The following is a 15398-nucleotide window of genomic DNA, read 5'->3' on the forward strand; positions in this document are numbered from 1 at the left end:
AAAAAAGGCATGGGGGGGCAAGAGTCTTTGTCAATAGTCTAGTGGTGCAAGGTGCAATCCATTTCTGGCAAAGCAACAGTGTTTTTCAACCATGTCATACCAGGCTGACAGAAACTGGATCCCCTTGGAATGACACCAAAAACTAAGCCAATTATTGAAATCAATATTTTTTTCTTTATGCTGTGGCATCATTCTAGGTGAGCGTCATATTGTCTCAAGGCTAGGGACTGCCTGAGAGACATGCTCACAGAACTCAGATCATGTCTCTCTTCATATTGTCCAGTGAGGTAAGTCTCAGTTTGTTCACTGCAACATAAGCTATGACAGAGTCATAATGGTAGTTGTTGCAGGGAGACCTGAGTGCATGTATGATCTGATGAATCCTGGCAACGGGCAAGCGGCTAACCATGACTTTCTCTTTATCTAACCTGGTGACTGGGACATCCAGGTGTCTCACTATGGAGTCTGCAATGACAAGAAAATTTGGTTTATTTGTGTTATGCCTTAAGGGCTTGGTAGGTGAGACTCTGGTGTTGCTATGTGTTTAGGGTGCTGTTGGAAGGGATAATTGTAGCAGTCTTATGTTTTGGAGGTCTCTGGTATTTTGGTAAGTTTTTTAAGACCACCTCCATACAAGTTGATTTATGTGTTGGATGCATACTATCTGTATGAGTAGTGGTACTATGTGCATGAGTAGTAGTGGGTGAGTTGACAACCTCTTCAGTGTTACTCTTTTGAGTGATAAAGAGCAAGGATTCAATATTCTTGGTGTAGATACATCTCTTGCACTTACTACTAGATTGAGATATTAGTAGAGGGTTACTACATGGCCTCAGCAGACCCAAGTTAACAAGGCTGTGAAGAGAAGCAAGGGGTGTCTAACTGTCCATAATGCTAGGTTTGAAGAACTGTTATCACAATTTGGGAGGTTCTTTGTAGATGGATGTTTCTGAAAGGCATTTTGGCTAGTGATCTAATAGCTCACAGCTCATTAGCAATACTTCTTAGACCAGAAATGCACTAAAGATGAGTACTACACTAATGTGCTACAGCTGCATTTAAGGGAAAATTGTCAAATTTATCTGTCAAACTATGGTACACATGTGCATGGCAGTGCGCATTGCTGTGCAATGTCCAAACAAGCAGAAACCTGCTCACACACAGAGCTTAAATACTAGAAGCAAATAATAATAAAAAAAAAAAATTAATTAAAAAAATTCAAAAGAACCAATGGAGGTGTTTATTCCAAGGCTTAGACCAATCACCCTTCACCAGATAGGTTACAGTCATGCTCAGAATACAATAGCCACTACAAACACATACATATGCAGCAAACCTGTATCTGGACTATGCTACAGCTGCTAGTTGCACTAATTAAGGCAGGGAACAATAAAAAAATGAGACACTAAAACATTTTAAATGGCAGCAAAATAACAAGAGGACACTACAGAACATATATATATATATATATATATATATATATATATATATATATATATATATATATATATGTGTGTGTGTGTGTGTGTTTATAAACACATATACATATTTATGCCACTTTATATGTTTATACGGGTTCACTTTATAATCTCAAAATACTGAAACATCGAATTTCAGTATTTCGAGAATATGAAGTTGAATATTCGGAAAGTGCATAACCGCGTATCCGAATATTTCGAATTCACAGTTATGCTTTAACGGTACGCGATGTGGAATATGTCGTATGGATGGTTTCTGGTTTAGTATGTGGATTTAGGTGCAATTTAAGGTAAGTGCCTAATTTATAAGGGTTTTGGGTACATGTGTGAGTTTATGTGAGTGTGTTTGGAAGTTGTACATGTGGGTTAGGGTAGGCAGGTAAAAGTATGAGTGTTTAAATGTTGAATGTGGTGGTGTTGTATATATGTGATGTATGTGTGCAAGGGACTGTAGAATGTCTGGTTGTGAGACTGCTGTCTTTTTTGTTTGGTGCGATCTCGGAGTTAGAATATATAAGTAGAGGGGGTGTGGGGGCACAGCCCCCCATGTGGGGGGTGCAGGGTGGCTTGCCCCCAGCTAATTTGTAGTGTAGGTTTGTTAGTTTATATTGTTATGTTTGTTTGTGTGTGTGTGTGTGTGTGTGTGTGTGTGTGTGTGTGTGTGTGTGTGTGTGTGTGTGTGTGTGTGTGTGTGTTTGTAGTGTGGGAAGTTTGTTGTTTGTGTAGTGTGGTATGTTGTGTGCTGAACTTCGCAATTTTAAATTTCGTGGTTATGGAGTTTCGGTGTTGTTTAGATTCAACTTTATAGTCTCTTAATACTGAAATTCTATGTTTCAGTATTTCAAGATTATAAAGTGAATTTGTTTATATATACACATACATACTTATGCCACTTTCTTTACAATTAATTTATGGAAAATACAATTATTATATATGATGCAATTGTTTGAATTATTTACTTTATTTTAAATGTCTTAATTGAGGTAAGACACTGATTCTAAAGGACCTATTTTAATCTCAGCTTTGGAGTATAAAGGCAGTGCACATATATGTCTATATATATATCTATATCTATATCTAAATGTATCTGTATGTATCTAATATATATATATATATATATATATATATATATATATATATATATATATATATATATCTAAAACATTATATTGAGAGTGAATGACAAAACTATACTTAAAATATACATTATATTTAGAGTGAATGACAAAACACAACATGATCATGCCCTATATTTAGTGCAAATTTTAAGTTCAGAACATGTTATGCAGAGGGAGGTAAGATAGAATGAAGTTATGTTATATGACCAGGGAGAAAGAGTGAGGGAGGGACAGAAGGAGACGGGGGGAGAATATTTATATTTTCCTTCTGTCTTAAGATGTACTTTTAGTTCTTAATGGAATCTGGTGTAAGTAGAATGATCTTTAAAATAAGAGGACAGATATTCTTGCGGTTTGGGTCCAAAGAATGAGTAGCCATAGTTTGTGCACTGAAGTTTTGTTTGGGAGGTTTGGAAGAGTGGACCTGAGTGGTTAAGACTTCTAATGTTGTATGTTGGTGCATCCCTAATTAGTTTGTAGGCTAGTGGGCAGAAGGTCTCATTAATTTTGACTTTAAACAGTTGTTTTGCAAGTAGAAAGTCAGCACATTGCTTCACAGGTAGACACTTAATTTTTATAACACAGCAATGCTGAATATCCACAGGCACATGGTGGGGCCACTGTCAAACTTCCAACTGTATTATTGAATTTTTGTGTACAATAGTGTCAATTAAAACAGATTATAGAAAATATGTATTCGTAAAATTCTACATTATTTCTCTGTATATATGCTTCTATAAGTCATATATATGCATAACAACCAACATATCTTCAGGCCTTATCATGTTCAGTGTTATTATACATTAAGCTAATATCTAATGCAGCAATGAGGTAATCAAGATCAGCTTTCACTGCTTTCAGGTATTCCAAAAACTGCCTAGTATCTCTTGTTTATCAAGCTGGTTTTATGAATGATTTAAGAATAAAGTCTACATAACAGGCCATAATCTCCATGTAATATAATTTACTAGACAATACGGGATAAAAGGGAGCATTTTGTTTATTTCTGTACATTTCAGGAATGCCATAAAAATATGGGCAGATAGTATTTTTAACATCAGGATAGCTGCAAATAGGAAACATGTTGGGAAGGTATAGCTCATCTGTATAAATTCTATTTAATAACACAACGATGATTTACACTGGCTCCATCTGTCTAGAAGTTTCACTTTCTTTAATTCCTTTTGTATGGACACTGCCAGTCTCTTAGCCCACCTGTGTTTACCATTAATTCTGGTAATGTGACTATAAATGGACTTAATGGCCAATGTTCAGAATGAGAAGAGAGTTTGATATGCTTCTGCATTGCTTGAGTACTGATTGCATGAGACACTTTTGTGAGTGGGGTGGTTGGATATATTACATTTTAGGCAGCAAACTTTAATATAGAGATATGTGGCTTAAACAAAATGAATAATAAGTTTCATTTTAACTTTGATTATACAAACATGCATAAATCAATACCTTGAATGACACACTATTAAATTACTTGCTTAGAGATACCTTCTGGCCAATATATTTATAATTCACCAAGATATCTTACTTTTTCATGCAGTGCACCATTAAATAAACAATCATCTATAAAATATTTATGGCATTTAAACCTTCCATACATAGCAGACAGAGTCATTTTTATCAGATTCTGTAGTAGTCAACATATCATGAATATATGTTTTACAGAAACCTCGGTTCATAGAAACACTAGCTGAACTTTTGTCTGCTTGTTTAGTAATACTAAGTGTAAATTATACATTTTTTTATTAAAGTATGTTTAACTCTTCAGATTATCACTTCTGAAGTATTTCATAAACTGCTGCTTTTATTGGTCATTTTAAATTGATTTGACTAAAACAGCAAATGAAGGGTTTTCATTTTGGCATATGATCAGAAGGAACTCTGAAACCTTTTTGTATATAGGCTTCTTTCTCCTGGTTAAATTTTAGCTTTAATTAGTACTGGTATTTACCAGTAGAAAAAGGTTCAAAGGGTAGCTTATCAGCTGTTTTTGCCAGATAGTCAGTACATGTCAGTGAATATTAACTAGTGAATATTTGCAGTGTTACTCGTATGACTCTTCCATTGCTTACAATATTGATGTCAACAATCCACCATACCATTCTCATCCTGATCCCCTTCTGCATACAATGAAGAAATCATTTTACTGGTCTCCATCTGCTTAACCTCTGTCATGTTTTGATGTGATCAGGAAGTTTTGGCTCCTCGCTATTGTCTCCAAAATGTAAAGGAATAAAACTCCTTCTGCATCATCACTTCTGAAGGATATGCTACTATCTTTGTAGACCTCCACTGATCATTCAACCAGGCAACTCAGTCAGTGAGCCTGCTGACTTGCAGTGAGCCATCAATCAGGCTAATCATTCAGTGAGCCTGTTGACCTTCAGTGAGCTTTCAGTCAGGTTGATAATTCAATGACCATTCAGATCAATTGATCTTTCTTTCCTTCAAAGAAATGGTATCTTAATTTGGCTTTGTTAATTAGTCACTATGATGATTAAAAAACAACTTGTCTGACATGACATTCAAAGTTTAATCTGGTAATATATCTTACTGCATTAATCAAGTCAGTTACCCCCAAAGGATCAGTTTTAAGCCCCGCTCTAAGTTCACTGACTTTTGTGAACCTTTCCTTGAACTTTCTGGTCTGACAGTCTTATATGCTGATCATCTCCTTATGCATAAAAACTGTGAAGTCTCTGTTTTTATACAATACACCCTGAAGCATGACTCTATAATATACCATCAGTTTTAAATCAATATACTCACATCAAATGCATTCAAAACTAATGCCATGCTTTTCGGGGCAATATAAAAAAAAATCAAGTGTGCTGATCTCTCTCTCATTGCATAATCCAGCAGATACTTGGGTTTTCTTTGCCTCCTCCTTTGATTATTTTGGATTCTGACTTGACTAATAACTAACATTTAGTATTCATGCTTTCAACAGTATGATGCCAGTGGGTTATATTGTCCTACAGGCTAACCTGCTAGATACTGCCAGAAACTTGGGCACTATGGAAATCCTTATGAGAAAAAAATCCTGCCTCTTGTTGGTTTATGTTCCTTATAATAACCATATTCCTTTGAATATCCTCTATGTGACAAAAGGAAACTGGGAGAACAGCTAGCTTGAATTTTGTAAATACTTTTATGTCAATGGTGACTGTCAAAATGATTTATACAAGATGCTTGTGTTACAAATGTATTAGAATTGCATGTCATGTGTATAGATAACTGCTTGCACAAATGTGTGTTGAAAAGGTATTTGTAGAGTACTGTGCTTGAAGTTTAGTCACAGTGTCCCCTACTGGAAGAGAAGAGAAATGTGCATGCACTATTGTAACTGTTAAAATATATATATTTTAACAGTGAAAACTAGAATACAGGAGGCTAAATTCAGTCCACCAAACTTCAGAAAAATAACTTAAATTAAATTACTTTATGGCTAGGCCATAAAGGATGGTTTATTTCAGTTTTTAATGGAGCAAGAAACACAATGTCTGTACTAGGAAATGTTATGTATTGTCTTTAGGGCAAACTAATTACTAGTCTTGAAAGCATGAAGAAATGCAATTGTTTTATGACTTTTGCATCTGCCAGAGATCTGAGGAGAAGTCTTTGTCTGTATATTTTTACAGTTAGATGCTAAATATTGCCAGCTTCATCAATTATTGTTTTGCTTGGGAACTAGGAGTCAGATGACAAGAAGTGATATCATTCTGCAAGCTATCCCAGAAGTAATATTTTAGATATTATTTTGAGAAGTATCTTCGTGAGAAAGAGCATTCTGCATTCTGTCTTGGACCTGACAACAACTAGAAAATCCATTTACCACATCTGCCTTGCTATATTAGTAAATTCTCAGGTTATAGTAATTCGCCTAGATGCAGTCAGGAATATAGTGAGGCTTAGTTTAGATATTTTTATTTATTTATTTGAGACTGTCCTGCAATGTTGTTTTAAATATTTCCTGTGGTTTTGAACTCTGATGTCACTATGAATATATATATTTAGTATTGTCTTGTTCTTTTATTATTTGTTATTATATATATTTAAATCTTTCATTGTGGCTAATCTGTGTAGAGACATTTATTTTTTAAGAGTACATGCATGTTTATTTGGTGACACTGACACTGTGTGTGCCACTCCTAACAGCCTTGCTCTTGGTCAAACTACCATTCGTATTAATATCAATATTGCACAGTAAAATTGGACACCCTTTGTTAAGGACCTTAAAGTAGCTGATAAGGGGTTCTGGTGGCAGTGGTAATTACCTTAATGTCTGGACAGAAGGGGAATAGCTAATAAACCTGTGCCAGCCTTTCCCAGGTGTGTGTGTGTGTGTGTGTGTGTGTGTGTGTGTGTGTGTGTGTGTAAAACAAATCTCCAAGAGTGTGCATTTGTCAGCTACTTGGGCAGGGACACAAAGAGCACTGGCTGGACAGAGAGAGTGTTGGAGGACCGGGCTTTGAACTCTGGGTAAGGACTCAACTCTATAGCTGTGCTAGTGGAATGTCATACTGGTGATCTGGAGAAAGAGGGAGAAACCAGCCCCAGACTGACTGTGGTCTCTGTGGGAAATTGCACCTGATGCAGAGAGCTGCATCTGGAAATACAGTGTGTGTACTTGTCATCCTCTCAGTGCACTGTACCATTGAGGTTCCTTGATTACTGGTCCAGTGGTAGGTCATCCCACCCTAAATGAGATCTGTAGGTTCATTAGTCATATAGAGTCAAGGCAGCACAACTGTATTTTTGGATACTGGAAAATGTCACTGAAAGAGGCAACCATTTACTACACATTTACCTACAAACTACTCTAGTAAACTACTCTAGTATAATTGTTGCACTCATTTAGCTAATATACTCTGCACATACAGCTGCTGGCATCTTCTTCAGTTACAAGCCAGGAGGTTTTGGCACACTCATTATATCTCTGCTTAGATTTAGCACAGCAGAAAGATCACTTTATAAAATAGTTCCACCTGCATAGTACCTTATTCTGCTCTGTATATTACCACTTCAGTTTCCATAACTGTCAAGTATGTTTGGATGTTTCTTAAAAATATCATAGTACACATAACTGTACTTACTGTAGAAATATAAATATCATATTGCACGAGTTTCTGAGATGGATAGCACAACTTTCTCTGTGATGTACTTAGCGTCCTCTACAATAAAATATACACTATGTTCAGTTACCTGTACATTGCTGTATGTAATATCTGATTTGCTATGTCATATCTCTTTTTAATGTCAGTTTGCCTTAAGGATTAGTGTCATGGAGAAAAGTGTCTGTCAGCATACCTTTCAACCTTTTAGTGCAAGAACTCTGGGCAAAGCCTGACAAAATGGGGGACAAATGCCCAAAATAGGGACAGATTTTAAATATTGCTCTTATAAACTTAGAAAGTTTCTAGGTTTCTAGAGTAACAGGGATTGTGTTAGCATATATTTTCTGAAGGATTTGAAGTCTGAAACTCAAATGTATATCATTATTTGGTAACTTCAATTCTCAGATCATCCTAGCCAGAAAACCACACATTGTATGAGAAATAGGCCAAAATATGAGGCAAAAATCTAAACATTCTGCAAAAATCTGGACAGTTGAGAGGTATGTATGTCAGTCAGTCATTCTGATTACAAGGTTAACACATTGAAATAAATAAGTAAATTTGAAATCTCTTTACATGTTTTTGATTCATCTGTTTAATCATCCTGCAGAATCAGCTGTCTACCAGTACTTTGATGAGCCAGGCTGATTATCTCAGGGAATAGCAGTCTTATTACAGTAAAATACCTATTTTATTTATGTTATTTTAATCTAGTGTTAGTACGTGCTTTACTACATTCATTTAATGATACTTGATTTATGTAAGCAGGGTTGCAGCAGAGCTGGAGCCATCAGACAGTTGGCATAAGACATGATGGGGGGGGGTCCCATAAATTGCAAACACACACACAGACTTACTTGCATGTCCATGCATACACACAAAAGCACATGGCCACAAGCACAAAAAAAAATATATATCATCCTATGCATCCCCACACACACACACACACACACACACACACACACACACACACACACACACACACACACACACACACACGCACACACACACATACAGCCATATGCAGACATACACTGCAGCCACAATTACCTTCAATTATGAAGAGTGCCAGGTCAACAATGACAAATCTTTTGGATATAGGAAGATACCATAGAGTTCTCAAGAAAACCTCATCATTCACAATAAGGGCACTTAAGTTGAGAAACAAACCAGTAACCAAATGATGTGTTGTAGTGATTGTAGTACCACTTTGCCTCACTGTTTTAGTAATCTAACAAATATTTCAGAATCATCTATGACAAGTTTTAATTAGTTCTATTTCAAATACAAAAAACATCATATAACTTCATCATTCTCTAAAGGGTGTCTAGCTATACACAAACACACACATATATAGATATATATGGGTCTATATTAGAACATCGACTTTTTAAAACATCGAATGTTCTAATATCGAACCCTATTCAACGAACGCTGGCAATAACGAACATGCAGAACAGCAAATTTTTCCCCAAGGGAAAAAAATGTTCTGTTCTGACACACATACACGCAACAGAATCACACCAAATAAACAGCAATCCACACACATACACCTAAAGTCCTACATCTAACCCTACACTAAACTGTACACACACCACTAGCTATCCACTTACCTTAACCCAAACCCTAACCTTAAGGTCCGTCACTATTGCACACTCACCTCACCTGTGCCCTAACCCTAACTCACCTACCCCACACCCTAACCCTCACATCCACACAATCACACACTTACCTGATCTTGACCCGTAACTTTCCACCATAGTGCTGAGCATAGTGAAGCCACAGGAATGGCCAACCGAATTCCTTCCCTAGGAAGAAATTTGATGTTCCGCGGCTTCGCTATTTTCAGCGTTCACTGAATAGGGGTTGATATTACAACATTTGAAGTTGTGAACTTCGATGTTCTAATACAGACCCTATATATACTATATATATATATATATATATATATATATATATATATATATATATATATATAGAGGTCTACTTTGATATAACAAAAACCCATAATTATGAACGTTATTTTCGCGAGACAAAAGTAACAAAACTAAAAATCCCTAACCATGTACTTTTTTACAGGGCAAGTAAACACTTGTCCAAAACTACACAAAACACACCATACCATCTGAAACCTATGTAGGTGTGGGGGGGGGGGCTATGCCACCACACCCACCAACTATATATACCAACTTCAGGATCGCACTTCAGTGGAGAAAAGAGCATATTTCCCCATGGTGGGCAAGTATTTAAGAGTTTTCACTGTGTGATTCCTTGAAACCTCTTGTAAAAGAGGATTATGAGATAAATGCAAATGACCACTTAAGGACACTGGGTGTTTCAGCTATATGGCGGTTCTGAATGCCCTTGACTTATTTCATTTTAAGTCAATTCATGGACAAATTCAGGCCTATAAAGCCTGAAATTGTCCATTAGTTGACTTAAAAAAAAATAATTTATAATGTTGAAAACTGTAACTACTTATGCAAATATTGTACTTTGCCTGCACTCAAAATTGTATTAACTTTGTAATTCACTGTGTTGCACCTGGTTTAAGGCTAAAAAGAGTTCCAAAACCAGTCCGTCTATCCACATAGAAGATAGATAGATGACAGATAGATAGAAGACGCTGAAATAGTGCTAATGCACGTGTCCATCAGATAAAAGGTTTCTATAAGATGATTTATCATACATGTAAATACTACAACGGTGTTACACAATCGCATATAGTAGGTTTGTACTTTAGGATTATGTGTTATATAAGGGGTTTTAAACTTGATATTTTTCCTAAATATTTCTAGTTTAATTGTCCATTCATATTCCTTTAATTCTTGCTTCAATTTTATATCATTGCCCTTTAATCCAAACTAGCAATATCTAAAACTTGAAATTTGAAGTCCATACAGTTATTAAAACTGACATATATTCTGTAGGGTTCCTATTAAATGATTGAAGATGCATTCTTTCAAATGCATCTAGGTCAAACTTGAAAGCACGAAAAGGCAAAATAGTGAAATGGCATATAAGCAAATTCTTTACCTGGGAAAGAAATCGCTTGGCCGCTTCTGTTACTTTGCTGTTTTTGTGATTGTAGTGCGATGTTGGAGTTGATATACTTAAATAGTGTAGGTGGGGGGGGCACAGCCCCCCACATCGGGGGTGGGGGGTGGGAGGTGAAGCCCCCCCCCCCTTTATGGAATGTCTAAAATTGTTTTTGTTTTGTTTTGTGGAACAGCGATTTTTTTTCCAAGCATTCGAGATTGTAAGCTTTCCCTTACATGGGTTTGCTAAATCATCGTTCGCTTTTTTAAGCATTTGATGATTTAACATAAATCCTATTCTATAGTATTTAAAATATAACTATTACATTTTTTTTTACTTTAGTTAACCTATTAACTGACAAGTTTACAAATTTTATTTACTACTCAATTGCTGTTTGCCATAGATAAACACTGGCTCTGTGACTTTTATTTTTCTGCCTGATTGTGTGATGTCTTATCCCCCTTCTCCTTATATTTATACAACTATATATATATATATATATATATATATATATATATATATATATGGATCACTATCACTTCGCCGACAGTTTAAATCTCTGAAAACAACATGGCTGAGACCATATCACTGAAGATTTGAATTGCCGAAAAAGTGATAAACACAGAAAAACTTACCTGTAGGTTTTTGCAGGGGAGGGAAGCCCCCTGCACCCTCCACACCCCTTACAACTTAAATATACCAACTCCTCGATCGCACTACAGTGAGGAAAGTGGCAAATCCTGGGTTCTGCGTTGTATGGCGCTCCCAATACACAATTGTCAGCAATTCGAATCTTCGGCGATTTGGTCTTGGCCATATCATTTTCAGAGATTTGAAGATTTGACAATGTGATACAGAGCTATATATATATATATATATATATATATATATATATATATATATATATATATATATATATATAGCCATATAACTGTTTCCTAATGTGGGGGACTTACACTGTCACTGGTGGTGTAGGGAATTTCACACTTGCAGAAGATAATTTTTTAAAAAAGTTTCAGATGGAAAGTTCAAATGGTTACTTCCATGGGTTCATAGGTTGGTACTAGGTTATCAGCCCTAGGGCCTGTGCAAGCCTAGCCATAACCATTCCCTGGCTATTTCTTCCCACACTGTATACTTCCCTGGAACCCTGTCTAGCAGGGCGATTGACATGATCCCCAGGGTGAATTTCCTTTCTCCCATCCAATCGTCAAGGTTCCTTTTGAAGAGGGTCAAAGAGGCACTCAGCTTGATATGTATGAGCAGTCTATTCCAGAGTCTGTGGAGTAACTGGGTCAGGAACCTATCCCTCCAGCATGTTTTGTTTATTGTGATGAGAAGGTTTAGATCCCTGGAGCATGTGGCTCTGAGGGATTGGGATTTCTTTAAGTGTAGCATGCCCAACAGCTCTGGGTTTGACATGGCCTTGTATGTTAAGCAGAGATCACCTCTGAGTAGATGATATGTGACAGAGTATAGTTGGAGTTTTTTAAGCATAGGGCATCTGCTTTAGGCCTGTGATTCTTTTAGTGAGGTATTTCTGCAGCCTTTCCAGTTGTTGCAGATGTCTTGAGAGGTACATACCAAATGGGGCATTGTATTCTATAATGGGTCTAATGAGGGATGAGTACAGTAGGACAATGACCTCCTTTTTTCTGGATGAAAAGCACTTAGTGATGAGGTGTGCCACATAGAAAGAATTCCTGACTGTTGTGGCAATGTGGTTATTAAAGGTGAGACCACTGTCCACCTGTGCCCTAAGTCTCTTATCACACTTTCGGTGTTTAGTGTACTGCCACCTATGTGGTAATTCATGGGTACATGTTTTTTCCCAAAGGGGATAACTATACATTTCTTGGCATTGAGCTTGAGCCCATGGCTCTGGCACCAAGCATCTGTTTCTGTAAGGCCCTTTTGTAGAGTATCCACGTCATTTGGGGATTCAATAATGGCTCCCAGTTTGCAGTCATCTGCAAACTTTGTTAGCCAGAGTCCCTCAGCGTTGGCCTGTGCTTCAGAGAAGTAGATGCCAAAGAAGAGCGGTCCCAGGACTGAAGCTTGAGTTACTCCACTTGTCACTTGTCTGGAGCTGGATTTGGAGTCAGCTACTTTTACAGTGTGGGTTCTGTCAGTAAGCCAGTTGGCAACCCATCGAGTGATGTAGGGATTAATTCTCAACGTAGTAAGTCTGTCTTTGATTCCAGAGTGGGGGATGGTGTCAAAGGCCTTTGCGAGGTCCAGATAGGCTGTCTGGACCATCTTACCCTCATCCACGGCTCTGGAGTCTGATTCAAAAAAGTCAATCAGGTTCAGGAGACAAGATCGGCCCTTCACGAATTCAAACTAGGTGGGGTCCAGTGTTTAAAGGTTGCCAATGTCTTTGTTTATAAGTTCCATGATAATACGTTCCATGGCCTTGCAGATCAGGCTCATCAGACTGATGGGGCGGTAGTTCCCAGGATCCAAGGTGGATCCCCCCTTGTGAAGTGGGATAACTGTAGCTGTCCGCCACTCAGTGGGCATGAAGCCTGAGGTGAGGCTATGATTAAGTATGACACTTAGGTGAGGTGCCAGTTCATTTAGTAGTTCATGTAATACACAGCCTGGAATGTCATCTGGTCCCATGGATGCTGTATTCTTAGCTTTAGAGAGTGCGTTTTTTACCTGTGTGTCCATTATTAATGGAATTTGACAATCTTCCGGTATTGAAATGGGCTGTTTAGGGGGTGAGAGGGGGGTGAAGTTGGCACTGAATTTATCTGTCAGGATATTGGCAATATCCTTGGGATCAGTATATTTAATGCTATTCTGATATAGCTCAGAGCAGATCTGAGCATTTCCATTTAGATTCTTGACATAGTTCTAGAATGCCTTGTGGTTGTCTTTGGAATCTTTGGCAATTTTATTTTCATAACTAGCTTTGGAGGATTTTATGAGGGATCGCAACTTCTTACTGAGGCTGGTAAGGGAGTTTTTTGTATCCTGGGATTTTCCTCTTTTCTGCAACAGTTTTTTCCTTTTGTTGTAAAGTTTGTTTATGGCAGGGGACCACCAGATTGGCTTCATTTTTTTTTGTAGGAGAGCATCTTTGTTCTATTTGGGATGGCACAATTCATGCATGAGTAGATGTGCTTGTACAGTGCCTTATTGTAGAATTCAGCAGTCAAACTTTCAGTTGCCGTCTGCATGGGTGTCATGAAGATTGTCACTTCTGACTTGAGTAGCATGAAGTTGGCTTTGGAGAAGTTTTTTTTATGGAGGTTTCCTTACTGGGGGTGGGGGGTGGGTGGGATGGGAATGTTACGGGTGATTAGCTTATGGTCAGACTTGACCAATGAGGGGGTGACCATAGGTGTGGAGCATTGATTTCCCATGTTGGTAATGACCAGGTCTAGGATATTGGAGCCCCTGGTGGGACTATGGATTAGTTGATCCAGGGCATTGGAATTTATGAATTCCAAGAACCGTTGGGCAAAGGTATTGGTACATGAGTAGTTTTCCCAGTTAATGGCAGGGTAGTTGAAATCATCCAGTTTTAGGGTGTTTGGTTGTATCTTAATATTTTCCAGCATGTTTAGAAAGGTGTAGTGAGAATCTTGGGGCATGGTAGGGGATCTGTAGCAAGCTACAATTTGGATTGCAGTCTTACCTAGTGTTAGTTACATCTGGAGAATTTCAAACGCATTGTGTTGGGCAACTAGCCTGGTGGTGTGAATATCCTTGGTGAATATGGACAGTCCTCCACCTTTAGTGTTTCAGTCCTGGTTTGTTGGCCAAAAAGTATGGTAAGAGTTGTAGCCTGGTATTGCAGGGGTGCTCTCTGGAGCCTTGAACCAGGTCTCAGTTACTGCACAGATATCAATGTTCTCCATTTTTAGGAGTGCCTCAAGAGAGAGTGCATTTTGAGGTTTAGACTTCTAGCATTGAGTAGCATTACCTTCAGAATTTGCATGTTTGTACCTGTTACAGTGGTGTTTTTTTCCTTTGAACTTTGCCTAAAAAAGGCACTATAGGGGTGGCAAGAGCCTTAGCTAGTAACCTGATTCCCAGGGGCGACAGGTACAGACCATCTCTGGCAAAGCATCGTGGTCTGTCAATCATGTGCTTGAACCTTTGCTAACCTTTTATTTAACTCAATAAGATATGATAAAACCCACATTTAACTATTCACTGCACAAAAATGTTTATAAATTCTGTCAGACAACTTGTTGATTGACTTTCTCAGGTAGAAGGTACTACATTTTTTGAAAATGTTCCAAACACACAATAACTGTGGTGTGACATATGGCATATATAGTAAATGAATACTTGTGTAGAGTCTCTGGGTGTACACATTTGCATTTTTAAAATAATTAAAGAATGTCCATATTCCACATGGAAAGGTATTGATTTGCTAGGATATCTGTTGGTGTTTATTTTCCTTTTTTAGGAAATGCTTTCATATTTGTTCTTTTTTATATACAATTTCAGAGGTATTGTCCATTAGTACTATATAGTTTCTGTGACCTTCTGGAATTCAGCAATTATTCTCATTAATTTTTCTTACCTGATACATGCCCAAAAGATGTAAGTCAGTTTAATAGTTATATAGCAATTATGTATGTTTGTATGTTCGTATATATGTATGTATT

Source organism: Protopterus annectens, chromosome 7.part1 (assembly GCF_019279795.1).
Source record: "Protopterus annectens isolate FY-2018-M chromosome 7.part1, PAN1.0, whole genome shotgun sequence".
Classification (NCBI taxonomy): Eukaryota; Metazoa; Chordata; order Ceratodontiformes; family Protopteridae; genus Protopterus; species Protopterus annectens.